The sequence below is a fragment of the Zonotrichia leucophrys genome, chromosome 8 (genome assembly GCF_028769735.1).
Source record: "Zonotrichia leucophrys gambelii isolate GWCS_2022_RI chromosome 8, RI_Zleu_2.0, whole genome shotgun sequence".
In the NCBI taxonomy this organism is placed as follows: Eukaryota; Metazoa; Chordata; class Aves; order Passeriformes; family Passerellidae; genus Zonotrichia; species Zonotrichia leucophrys.
Window position 1 is genome coordinate 8182633 of NC_088178.1, and position 13263 is coordinate 8195895.

At 40.2% G+C, this 13263-nt stretch overlaps 1 long non-coding RNA gene across 1 annotated transcript in view; it reads left to right on the top strand.

Annotated features, from left to right (window-relative positions):
• LOC135451232 (uncharacterized) overlaps positions 1-12968 on the top strand; it is a 69644-nt gene extending 56676 nt beyond the window's left edge. The window contains exons 3-4 of the long non-coding RNA XR_010441245.1: positions 8449-8609; positions 12736-12968. This is a non-coding gene — a long non-coding RNA (uncharacterized LOC135451232). The remainder of the gene's footprint in view (positions 1-8448; positions 8610-12735) is intronic.
• Positions 12969-13263: the final 295 nt, after the last annotated feature.

Consider the following 13263-nt stretch of genomic DNA (forward strand, 5'->3'; position numbering starts at 1 on the left):
TGATACTTAAAAGGCAGAGTGATTGCTGAATTGGAACTTTGAACTGTGTTCACTTTCAAGTAAATAATTTGGGGCTGAAAAGTTCTGTTATGAAAAAATATCTTCTTTATTTCCTATGTTCTGGAATTTGTGAAAGGAGTATCTGAAACCTGAATACCAGCGTTTTCTTTAGTTTGCTCTAATGGCACAGCATTTTATTACCTAATGTTAATATTTAACTACTAATATTTAGAATTCATAAGTGTATTCTAGGTGCATCTGATCTGAAAGTCAAGAAGCAATACACAATTGTCTCCATAGAACATTATCTCAAGGGAAAGTCAACAAAAGTCACAAAAGTTTAACGTGTTCTTGTCTTGCATTGAGTTCATCCCCTATAGCGTAACATAAACTAGAAGGGATGAAAGCACGACTGGTTTTAGCAATGTAAGGGATGTGTCTCGTATATGTTTTCTTTTTTAACTAATTTCAGCAACAGTTATTTTAAAAAATGGTGGATTTGGTGTCATAGTGACTTTAGGACAAGTGAAGTGAAGTTAAATACAACCCAACAACTGCCACGAAAAACCAGCAAGATGGTTTAATGCTTGAATAATTTATTATTGAATACATAGGAAGATTCTAATTCAAATGAATGAGAGGCATAAAAAGACTTTTTATAAGAGTAACTGTTTAGATTTGAGGGAGGGACCACATCAGTTACTTGGACAGTAAAAAGATGTTGCTATTTCAATTCAGTTTGTATATTCTGAATTTTAAATTTGGCCACAGAACCAAAATCCTGATTTTCTGTTGAGAGATGGAAATTGAGGGCTTGCTTTTATCTGCCACAGGAATTTTGCTTATTCAAATGACTTCTTAATTTCATCTTTGCTGTTCCACATTCATGGTGGTATCTGTCTTGTGCCTTTTTGGGTCAAGGTTTTCTGAAAGATAGTTCAAGACATACAAAGAAATAGAAAGAAGTTTTTAACTTCTTTAAATATGTGACCTTCATTGGCAGAGTACAGTTGTGTCTGAATAATTTTGGCAGGAGAATGAATAAGAAAGTGGTCAGAGTGCCCTGGGAAGAGCTGCAGACTCCGGGAGGGAGGCAGGGGGTGTGATGTGAGGCAGTCTGTGCCCAGGTTCTATTTCAGTCCTGCGGAGCCTGTGCCTTGTCACTCACGGCCGGGTGCTGCCGCCTCTTGTCACGGACGTGTCAGCCCCATTGCCTCCAGCAGCCCTGGCACAGCAGCACTGCAGCAATGACTTCCCCAGGAATAGATGGAGGAAGCTGCTGGGAAACATTATGTATGGTGCTGTATGGGATTTGTGTTGCTGGTAATTGTATTAAAAACCTTTCTGTTTCTCCAGTGATATGGTTTTTGTAATTGGTGTTGGTACTGGGACACAGGGCATGACCTCCCCCTGCTTTAAGTGGGCTTCAACTCTTCCTTTTGCTTTGTTTTCCCATTCCATAGTTCAGCTTAACTGGAATAATAAGAGAACAGTTGGATGTGCTGGGTCCTTAGTGCCTTTTCTCTTTCTTGCTGTGAATTGAGTGGCACTGTCAGAGAGGAGGAGGCTCAGGGTTCTGTTTGCTTGCTTTAAATTGGATGTCCTTGAGCTGTATCACAGTCAAAATACTGTGAATACTGAATGCATCTAATATCCAGATAAAAGTTTGTGTTCTTGAAATTAACAACAAGGTTCCTACCAGTGGTGGCAATGTTTTCACAGAAAATGAGACAGGAACAACAAAGTGTATTAGTGGATCACAGAGTGACTGAGAAAAACAAATTTATTACCTATTCAGCAGGGGATTTCACTGGGAAAGAAGCACAGTTGCATAAAGAGTTGGTGAGAATTTGTCTTGGGATACTGTGTCTGTCTCTGGTTGCTCAAGATCAAGCGAAGTGCATTCAAAAAGATGGAGTGTAAAGTTCTGTTCCTTTGAGGTTAAGGGGGAATATACCACAGGGAGGATGGGGGAATGGGAAATGTCAGAGGGAGGGTGCCTTAGGGTTTTGAAACATCAATGAAGTGTAAATTGTGTTGTGCCTCTCATTGAAAATTAAAAGTGGGAGTCTTTTCTAAAAGAAAAGAACAACATTGTTACATGATACCCACACAATATGTCATGTTTGGAATATTATGGCCATGGAAATGAATTTCCTAGATTTAAAAACTTAAGCCAGAATTAATTATTATTCGTATTCACATTAAATTTTCTGCTCATGAACCTGCGAAGTGACTTCAGCTTTTGAGAATACTTTTATACTCCCATATATTTGGTAATGTTTTGAATAAATCATCTTTAATCTATTCATTTGATCACGAGCTCTTTGATTTTCTCACATTTTATTAATTATTTTGCAGTATGTAATTGGTTACTTAAGTACTTTCACCAAATTGAAAGCTTGGAGATACTTTTTAAATAAGTCAAAAATGAATATTAATATATTTACTGAATATTTGAGTATAGCCAATAACCAGTATTTTTATTTGCAGCTATGTGTTTTGGACAATATTAATGTGATTTGCATAAAGTGAAACTTCTCATCCTTAGTGCAAGCAGAACAATCCTTTGAGCTTCTTTTTTAATACATAAATTCTGTGCATCTGTATTGATCGAAACAAAAACCAATTAATTTCAGGGAGCTCAAGGTCTAAGAGCCCAGTTCCTATAAATGTTGTGAAAGTGAGTAGCCTGAAAGTGGGAGGATCCCAACACAGAAGCAGCTGGCAGCTCTGAGGGACCTGCAGTTTCAGCCGAGGTTGTTGCTGTCGAGGGGCACAGCAGCTCCAGCTCCCTCTCCCAAAGGCTCCCCCAGGATCCTGCAGCTCTCAGCAGCTCCAGCTCCCTCTCCCAAAGGTATCCCAGATCCTGCAGCTCTCAGCAGCTCCAGCTCCCTCTCCCAAAGGTATCCCAGGATCCTGCAGCTCTCAGCAGCTCCAGCTCCCTCTCTCAAAGGTATCCCAGATCCTGCAGCTCTCAGCAGCTCCAGCTCCCTCTCCCAAAGGTATCCCAGGAACCTGCAGCTCTCAGCAGCTCCAGCTCCCTCTCCCAAAGGCTCCCCCAGGAACCTGCAGCTCTCAGCAGCCCCAGCTCCCTCTCCCAAAGGTTATTCCAGAACCTGCAGCTCTCAGCAGCTGCCTGCATCCATGAGGTCTTTCCAATGAGAAGGAAATTTTGGGGAGAACAAGAGAAGGGAGCTATTATGATCAGAGGTAGCATGGTGCAGGAGGTCAGCTATAAATAGCTGTGAGAGGTTAGGACGTGCATTTCCACAGAGGGAGGTGTTCATTTGTTCTGCTAAGGGATGATAGTGGAGCTCCTGTGTACCAGATAGCATAAAAACACGTTCTGAGGATTTAATCCCTGCTCAAAGGAGTTGATATTTCCAATGGGAGAGAAGAAACACAGCATATAGATACATGATGTGAGTTACAGTTAGTGCAGTAAGAGATTTAAATGCAGAGCATGAATCCCTGTGTACAGAGTCGAACTGTAAACAAGGTCAGGCTACAAAACTGCAAATTCCCAGAGCAAGGAGACAAAACTTGCTGCTCTCCCATACTTATTCTTTCAAGGAAATTCTTTCACTCAAGAATAGAATAGGATTAATAGAGCTGTGTTTCTTAGCAGGAAGTTAAGGATCAGAGGATGGTAGGTGTGCCCGTAGTGCAGAATTGCTCCCCACTTGCAAGGACACCGAGGTGCTGGAGCCTGTCCAGAGGAGGGCAACAGAACTGGGGAATGGTCTGGAGCACAAGTCCTGTGAGAAGTGGCTGAGGGAGCTGGGGGGAATCAGCCTGGAGAAAAGGAGCCTCAGGGGAGCCTTTAGCACTCTCTACAGCCCCCTGAAAGGAAAGTGTAGTCAGATGGGGTTTGGTCTCCTCTCAGGTAACAAGTGACTGGTTGAGAGGAAATGGTCTTAAGTTGCTTCAAGGGGAGATTTAGATGGGATTTTAGGGCAAACTTCTTTTCTGAGTGGGTTGTCAAGCTCTGGAACAGGCTGTCCCTGGCAGTGCTTGAGTCACCATCCCTGGAGGTTTGTTAGATATGTGTAGATGTGGCACTCAGGGATGTGGTTTAGTGGTGGACTCAGCAGTGCTGGGTTTGCTCTCAGACTCTGTGGTACCTACCTGAGATGCCTCTGCTAAAGTGAGCACAGCTGTGGGACCAGGGAACCTGGGAAGGACAGGAATAGTGTGTGTGGATGGGCTGTTTTCTTTGGGGGAATTTGGGAGGGGCACTTTTCCTCTGTGCAAGTTAACAGAATTTGTTCTGTGGAAAAGCAGTTAATATGAAAGTTGCAATTTCTCTGCACCCACGGTACTGAAAGTAAGTTCCAAGCGAAGCAGGAGCTGCAGAGCAAGAGAAGGCAGAAGTGAACACATTGCTCTGTGTTTTAGAGGAACAGAGTCACCTATTGTTTAGGTATTGAGGAATTCCTAGCTAAAAATCCAGCACAATTTCCCAGGCTGATCCTATGATTGCAGGTGGTGTGGTCAGTGCTGTCAGCTCAGTCTCTTCAGAGTTGTTTCACATGAAAAATAAAGTGTTGTAATACATTTGGCTGATGCACAGCTCTGAATTAGTTTTGTTATCAAATAATGTTGTGAATATTCTTAGGGTACTAAGCCAGAAAACAACTTTGCTGTGTGCACCAGGGCCAATGCACTTTAAGTGGTAATCTCTAGGCAATAAATACTGAATTTTAAATGACTGTTGTGTAACGTCTCAGTGCTCTGAAGTTACTGTCCAAGACCCCCATTCCAGATGCTGACATGAATGAGTGTGTCAGTGACAGGTCATGAGCTAGTGTTGTTCATGGGAGTTAACAGCTCAGCAAACATTTGTTCCAGGCCAGAAAACTCCACGAGGTCCTTGTGTGTTATGCTAAATTTCCAGTAATTACTTTGACTCATGCTTGAGCTTCTCTCAGCCTGATTCTTTGGTGCATTAATTTGCAGGGGAACATGGTTTTACAATGAAGAGAATGAATGTGATTTGGCAAAATAAGGAGTAATTTGGTGAATGTCATTCTCAGCAGCCCTTCACTCATCTGCATACCCTTTAAATACGGTACAAATGCAACCCATAAAATCTAATATTTATTTTGTTCTTAACTTATTTGAAGCATGTGAAAGAAGGAAATTTGCCCAGCGATTGTGAAACAAATCGCCTCATTCTGTGCTTGAGTTACTGTACATCTAAGAAAATATCTGTTGCCTGATATTCACTGGGTGGTGAGCATGTTTGTGCCTTTGAAAACTACATTTTCCTGTATTTAAGCTATTAATCATCTGCTTCTTATGCTGATTGTCAGTATTTGCTGGATTCTATAACTGCATGTATTAAACAAATACTTCAGAATGAGGAAAGAAGAGTTCTGAATTAAACTGGGTCTTTCATCTCCTGCCATTCATCCTTTCTTATTTGACTTTCTAATGGCGCTGGGTGTGCTGACAGTACCTATTGCTACAGCGTAGCTGATGTGGAAAACTTGCCAAACTCTGCAGAAGCGCTCAGCCAGCAGCCACCCTGAGCCTTATCTCTGCCTTATCTCTGCCTCGTCCATCTCCCCATCTCCCATTGCCTCTTATTCATCTCTTCCACCAGCTGAGAAATGAGCTGAGCAACACAAATGCCTTCTTGAGCTAAGCAGATTTTCTGTCACCCACAAAATCCACAACTGCCTGAATTTGATGTTTTCCTTGATATAAACGCAGCCTGAGTATTTTAATACACATTTGTAAATATCCAGAGAGAAACTGCTGAAAAAATGAGAGACAATACACTCAGCCATCCTGCATTTAGGTGTGTGGCTTTTTAAGAAGTTTTGAGGCTTGGCAATTAAAAAACCCAATAAATTAAAATAAGCTTTAAGTGGTGGGTGAATTTTACACAAGTCAGAGCTGAAGTCCACCAATGACAAAATAAAATCTATAATGAGGAACTATGTGTATATCTGAGTGGAAAATAACTTGCAAACTTATTTTTTTAGCAATTCATAGAAACTTGGTTACTTTCTGTTGGTAAGAACAGGGAACATTTGCCATTAAATGATAGTTTAATCTTATGAAAGTAAATATTCACATGCATCTCTGGTTTAAAAGAAAACAATTTCATTGCTTTATTTTCAAGCATTCGTGGTTTTACCTACTCTCTACACAGTTCTGCCCAGGCTCTGTTTTTCCCAGTTATTGGTGTATTCATACGTGATCTTAGTCCTTGCTGTGCTCTGTGTGATTTCTGGCTGATCAGAAAAGTGTGTATTTATGTGTTTTTAGTGCAGTGCAATTTCCTTCCATATGTCTCTAAATGCCCACTTTTACTTTGAAATAGAGAGCATTTTCAAAGGGAGATTCAAGGCTTTTAGGAAAGCTTAAAATCGAAGCTGTAGATTTGACATTTTAGTAGATTTCTAATACAGGATATTTTGAAATGATTATTTATGTTTTACTGTGTTCATACAGTATTGTGAATTTTAACACAGTGGTTTTAATGTGAATGCTGGGGATATTCTAAGGGTTTTTTCTTTACTATATGTAGGGGATTATGTTATTGGTGGATTAATTAAAAAAAGAGGGGCAGAAGAGCAGTCCTCTTTTCAGGGCTTTGTCCTTCTACTAAAATCTTATGTTTAGAGTCTTGCATACATTCCCATATCTAGTTAATAATATAAAGATGTAAAAGCAGTTTTTATTTCTCTTCTGTGCTCCACATTTATTCTCAAGCCAGAATTACTGAAGGAGAAGATAAGAGCATGAGGTGAAAAGCCCAAGGTTGAAATGAGATGGCTCACAGGTGGGTTGGCAATTTTCTGGAGCCTAGAGTAAACATGAAGTAAATGGAAATCTCAGTAGCCAGGGAGGAAGGAGCTCTCCAGAGGAGAATTAAATGACTTGGGACAAAATTCATTCATTTATAGTGGTACCACTCTCAGCTGGACCAAACACCTCTGTCCTCAAAACCATTTGGATTTGGCATTTAAAGTTTTTCCTTTTTTATAAGATTGCAAAGTAATAAATTGTAGGCACACAGTGTGTGGTAATTGGCAGTGGGGCTGGCCCAGCCTCATCCCCAGTGGGTGCAGCTGTGAGCAGCAGGTGAGCAGCACTGACAGCAACGAGCCATGGAGTGCCCAGGGGCACTGAGCAGCCACCAAAGGGAACAGAGGGCACACAGGGGCAGGGCACCAACAGGAGGGGATAAAAGGCTGGGCTGGAGAACAAGAAGGGTGGATGCTTGCAGCTTTCTGGTGAGGTAGGGTGTCGCTGTGTAGGGGTTGAAGCTTTCTGAAATTGTGTGGTGATGCTCTGTGTACTGTGGCCATCTCAACTGCGACATGTGCTGCAACAATAAGCGTCTTTAATCTTTAAATTTAATTCATTATCAATCTTGCAGGATATTAATGTTGACTTTGAAAATCCTCATTTCTGTAACAAAAAAATTCCAGATATATTTTTGGTCTTTCTAACCTCAGCATTTTAAAACATGTCTGGCTCAAGGTCTGGTTAAAAAACCCCGTAATTCATGATCTGATATAAATGTCCAGCTCTGGTTAAAAAAAACCTGTAATTCATGGTCTGATATAAAGACATCTTTGTTAGCAGGCAATAAGTTCTGATAGTGAACACACACTCCCAGGCAGGATTCCAATTTAATTTTGCTGCTGTATCTGTGGTTAAGTGTTGTACATAAAATAATTACATTTGTAACCGAAACTTTGCAAAGCTTTTTCTTCATATTTTTCTGTTTGACTGCTTAAGTGATGGTCCTGCTTTCTTGGGGGTAAAAACTGAGTGTCTATGCATTTGTGACTTTTTATTATAAAAATCTGGACGTTCAGAGGTTTTGTTGTAACAGTCCTACACAGGAGGTAGATTTCTAGTCCAGTTATACTGGGAATATTAATAATTTTAATGCCATGTGCTGCAAGATGTTTCTCAAATATCTGATTGCAAATCTGCATGCAGGTTATAGAGATACTTGAACCCAGTTCTTGAAATATACCAATTTATTATTTAATACTGGTTTTGCTGCTTGTAACAAGAAACTGAAGCAAAAGAAAAGAAGATTGAGAGCATTGAAGGACCAAAGTATTTTGAGAACTGGGAGATGAAAATATAATGCTCCTTTTTTGTGTTTTGTCATGTTGCTTATACATTTTAACTATAACCTGGGAAAGACTACAATGTGTGTCAGTTAAAGATCAAAGTTTTATCCAATCAAGGCACCCTTTTAGGCAATATCCACTTACCCAGCTTAAGGAGACCTAGATGGTACATGCAGATTTCTCCTTGATTAACAAAAAAACCAAAGCACTTTTATTGGTTTGGGGTTTTTTTGGGAATGATATTAACAGTTGTTCTGCTGTGTGTGGGGTTTTTGTGGTGTGGTGTTTCTCTTTGCTTGGTTTTCCCCCTTTATAAGAGCACGATGAATTTTAACAGGTGTGGAGATGTTTGGCTCTGGTGGATGCTCTCTCCAGGAGATAGAACTCACTTGGTGTGAGCTGGGCACAGATTTAAACAGCGAGCATTTTATGAAGGAACTGGACACAAACCGCAGAACAGGAGCCCCCAGAGCAGTCCAAGACTGAAGCCTACTAAAGGTGAGACATTTAATTTTTTTCAAAGCCTCAAGTGCACTGGTTGTAACCTACATCTGATAAGGAGTAGCAGAGAGAAAAGTGAGGTTTCTCTAGGGTTTTTATTGCAAAACATGGCAGTTAGGATGTGGGATGGGATGAAAATGACAAAATGCAGTCCGGTTTCCTGGAAGTCATACAGTAGTGAAGTCCAAGCTTTCATGATGCACAGCCTCAGTAAATTTTTATTTGAGCTGAGACCTTTAGCACGGATTACTCTTTTTTTTATTTATAATGTTTTGTTCCAGAAAAAATATTTATATATTTTGTTCCAGAAAAAATGTAATTTTTTTTTAATTTTCAAAAGCTGTACTGTAAATTTTCTATTGCATCACTGCTGCAATATGGGGCCAGCACACTTTTGCCAATGACTGTAATATTGTAATAAGGGGAAACAAATAGATCAAACTGGGCAAAGTGCTAAAGGAAGTGAAGAGAAATAGCTCTCATGGGGAGGGGTTATTGGAAGGAAAACATTCTTTTCCAAGCAGTTATCTCTGGCTCATTGCAGATAACCTTTTACTTTGACAATACAAAGGAGCTTTGTGTCCCACAGGCAGCACTGTTCTGAAAGCTTTTCTGAGCTCAGAGGCTGCTGAGATGCTCTCAATACCCAAGTTAATGATTTTTTGTTTAGACTGGAAGGGGGGGGACAAGATAGAAAACCCTTATCAAGAGTTTCAAGGAGAAGCATGCAGGACCAGGGAACCTCCTCAATGTGTGGTCCTTAGTGGCATCACCTAAGGAAGCAGTGATGCCTTGGCCTTTAACTTTCCAGCATCCCTTCAGAAAAAGCCCATTTAAAATACCAGTGACATGGGCAAAGTAAAAATCTGGACATGTTCCTACCTGAGAATCAATTTGTGTGCTATTGATTTATATGTGTGGCACATTTGGCTTCAGTTTCTTGTTCTGTCTATGGAGGACAAATGAACACTCCCATAAAAAGCCTTTGAGTTCATAGGTCCCAGTAATAAATAATTTTATTGGACTGATAATAGACCATCATGATGAGGTCTGCTCAGCTTACCAGCTCCCATGCCTTGGCAAAGGCTCTGTGTAATTCTTCCTGTATCATTGGAATATTGAACTGCAAATTGACTTGTATCAAAAAACATCTCACTCAGGATCCTGCTTCTCTGGGACTATATCTTCTGCTTAGATCTCTTCTGGCTTAGTAGCAAGCCCATGCCACACCTGTCTGGGGTCAGCTGGAGTAAGGCTCCATGAGAAAGCTCCCAGCCATCTCACCTGTCTGACTCTCTGGACTGCAGAATTCTTGGCTCTGATCAGCTCCTTTAGCAGTTGTTTCCTTATTTAGCATTTGTGGAGATCTGTATTTGTTTTTTGGGAACTGGAGAAAAAAATGCTAAATGTGGCTGTTGAGGGAATCAGAAGTGGCTGTGGCAGATATGAAGAACAGGTCAAAATTTTTATATATTCTTCACTTAGAGTAAATTCTCACTTAATTTAGAGAACTTTTCTCCCAAAGTCCTAAGATCTACCACCCTGGATTCTATTTAATAACAAAGGAAAAGGCTGTAGTTAGAAGACCTGATTATGATTTTACTGCAAAGACCTAAGTTTAGGGAGTTTAAAAGAGTTTATAGCTTTTGCATTAGCCATTGAAGCTGCACCTTCTGAGCTGCAGCACAGGTTGGTTTGTGGTTTGTTTTGGAAGTCTCATGACTGTGTTTGGAGGAAAAAAAAAAAGATGAAAACTATAGTTTTCAGTAACTTTTTAGGTGGAAAAAAGGCTGAAACTGTTCTTTGACCAAGCAGCTGATCTGAGTCGTGCACCTGCCTTGCTGCATATTCATGAGACCAAGGTTTGTACCTTCCATAATGTCATCAGTGCTAAGAAGGGAGACAGCTGATGCTGTGTGCAGCTGTGCTCTGAAATCACACATTTGTCACCTCAGCAGCACTTGAATACTTTCTTTACTCCAAAAGAATGGCTCCCAGTTCAGTGGTTCTGCATGGGAAATAAGATATTGCTCATTATAATGGAGGTGAAACTTGAGCACTCCAGCTAAACAATAAAAACGTGAAGATCAGCCTTAGTCCTGGGCTCACTAACGCTCAGCTCTAGTCTAGTCCTTGAGCAGCCACCTGAAAGCCAGCTGCTGTTTGAAACAATGTGCTCTGCTTAGACAGAACGTGGTCTGTCTGTCTGTCTGTCTGATGGAAATCCTCTGGTTTGCATCTCTGTTCCTATCTAAAATGTGATGGTTGGGTTACATCCTAGTCTGTGGGGAGACACTACACATGTAAATACTTATCTTTTAAAAAAAATTGTCACGAGACTACTGTGTATCAGTGACCTTGCATTTCAGCTCTTGGGATGTCACTGCACAGATTTCATAATCAAGTTAATTGAATTGTTTGTTTTTAGAGATTAGGTAGGTGGAGAAATAAAGGTGTTTATTTGATGTGTATAGATGAACAAAGCAATATGAATTATCATTTGAATCCTAGTCTTTTTATCCTTATAAAAAGGAAAAGCTGGATTCCAGTAAGCACAAATTGCTTTCATAGATATTTAATTAGCTTAGGAAAACTGGCAAATTGGAAATAAACTACTTTGGTCCTTGTAGCACTTGTGAATATTTCAGAAGCATAAAGACTAACAGAGTGCTGAGGCTGGTGCCAAAAGTGTTTGAGCCAAGCACAGCTCAAATTCATAATGAGAGCTTTCCAAGCTGCCCAACTTGTTCCTTTTCACATCCTTTGACGTTTTGCTGGCTTGCCTTTGTTCTTGCATGCAAGTCTCCTGTGCAGCCTTGAAACTGTCGCTGTCACGCCATTGGCAGAATAGATGTGGTGCTTGCAGAGTTGCAGTTCAACCAAAACATTTGGACAAATGCAAATCACACCCCGACCTTGTGCAGCTTCTCTGCAGAAAGCTAAATTTTCTCCCAGAGGGTGGAATAATGAACTAATATGGATCCTGCCATGAAATGATTCCCAGCAGCTGGGACTGCAACCCAGTAGGAGAAAACTATTATTAAAGGGTTATTTTAATTATTTCTTCTTTGATGTATAAAAATGCCATAGGAGAGCCGGGGATTACAAAGTTATGTGCATATAAATTGCAATAAATGGTTTTTTTAAAAAGAATTCTTACTTAATGTTTTATAAATGGATCTGTGCCACAGCTATCATGCTTCCTGCAAGAGACTTGATGCTGAGTTTGTAGTGGTGTTGGTATGTGCCCTATTTTCTTTTAGCTCAACTTGAAAATTACTTTAATGTGGTTTGTACTTGAAGTATTTTCCTTTTTTTTTTTTTTGTTTAACCTGAAAGTTTAATTTTTCAAATGTGATTTAGAGACATAAACTTTTATTGAACTTCGGGTGTTTTTTTGACATTGTCCCTAAATGAGTCCAATTGGTGCCATGAACAACATTGAAGATTTTCGTCCTTGATCTGTTTTGTGGACAGGTATTCACAAAAAATCATCTTCAGGTGCTCTTTATAAGTGTGATACGTGCATTTAATAACTACAATTATTAAGCTATTTAACATAACTGAGGCTTTTAAACAGTGTTTCTATAGATAGTATTTGTTTTAAAATAAAAAACTGGGCTTGAGTAAGAAGTTCAAATTAAAACATGTTCATGTATCTATCTGAAATAACTGGCATATTCAAGAACTACCTAATAGGGCTCTGTTTTCCCTGTGTCTCTTGTTAGTGCCTTCCAAAAAGTCAGGAACAGTTCCTCAGTACTGTATTTGAACCACCAGTTTGGCCTTCCTGACTGCTGTGATTCTCTAAGATAATTTAGACTATTTCTAGAGCTTTGTTTTTAAAATGTTTGCTGTAGGACGTTACTTGAAAGAGAAATTTTTATTACGGATGCTGATAAGCATCTTGGACTTCCCAAAACATGAAAATCCCCTCATTTCATCCTTGCTAGCCTGAGTAAACTCTAAGTAAATGACAACATGTGCCATTTAACAATATTTGCAATTTTTTGTGAATTTGGGCATTGTTCACCAGATGACTGAATGAGAGTTCACTGAATTGATTTTTACTCCCATATTTATGGTGAAAGCTTGCTGTTTTCTGTGGTTTTTTTCTGCTTAGACTATGAAAGTATTTAACTGGATTTACTGCTTGGCTCTAGAAGAGGAGTTCCTGCTGTAAGCCATCTATGTAGACCAGTACCTTTGAGACTTCTGTCCACTAAACTGAACCCCCCAGGCTTCCTGTCATATATCTCCATAAGAGTTTGCAGTATTGGTTCCCTGAGCTGGAAGTCCCACTTTGCCCTTGGTGGAATTGCTGGGTTCTGTGTTGAAGACAGCCCCATCCATGGCATCGTTGTGACCTGACCTGTGAGGGCTGTTCCTTCAGTGCAGGATGGGTCCCTGGCCAGACACTCAGCCTGGAAATGGATCAGAAAAGCAGCTTTCATAGCAGCTTTGAAAGGGTGTTTCAGGAGTGCTGGATGAAGCCATCACATGCAGAATTGATAGCAGCTCCTTGTCAGAAGCAGTGCTGGATAACCTGTGTTCTGTGCACAGATTCTTTGTTGGAGCTGCAGATTCCAGTGATCCCTGGCCTGTCTGAATAAATGACCTGGGAATAAGAGCTTTATCTGCCTCTCCCCTG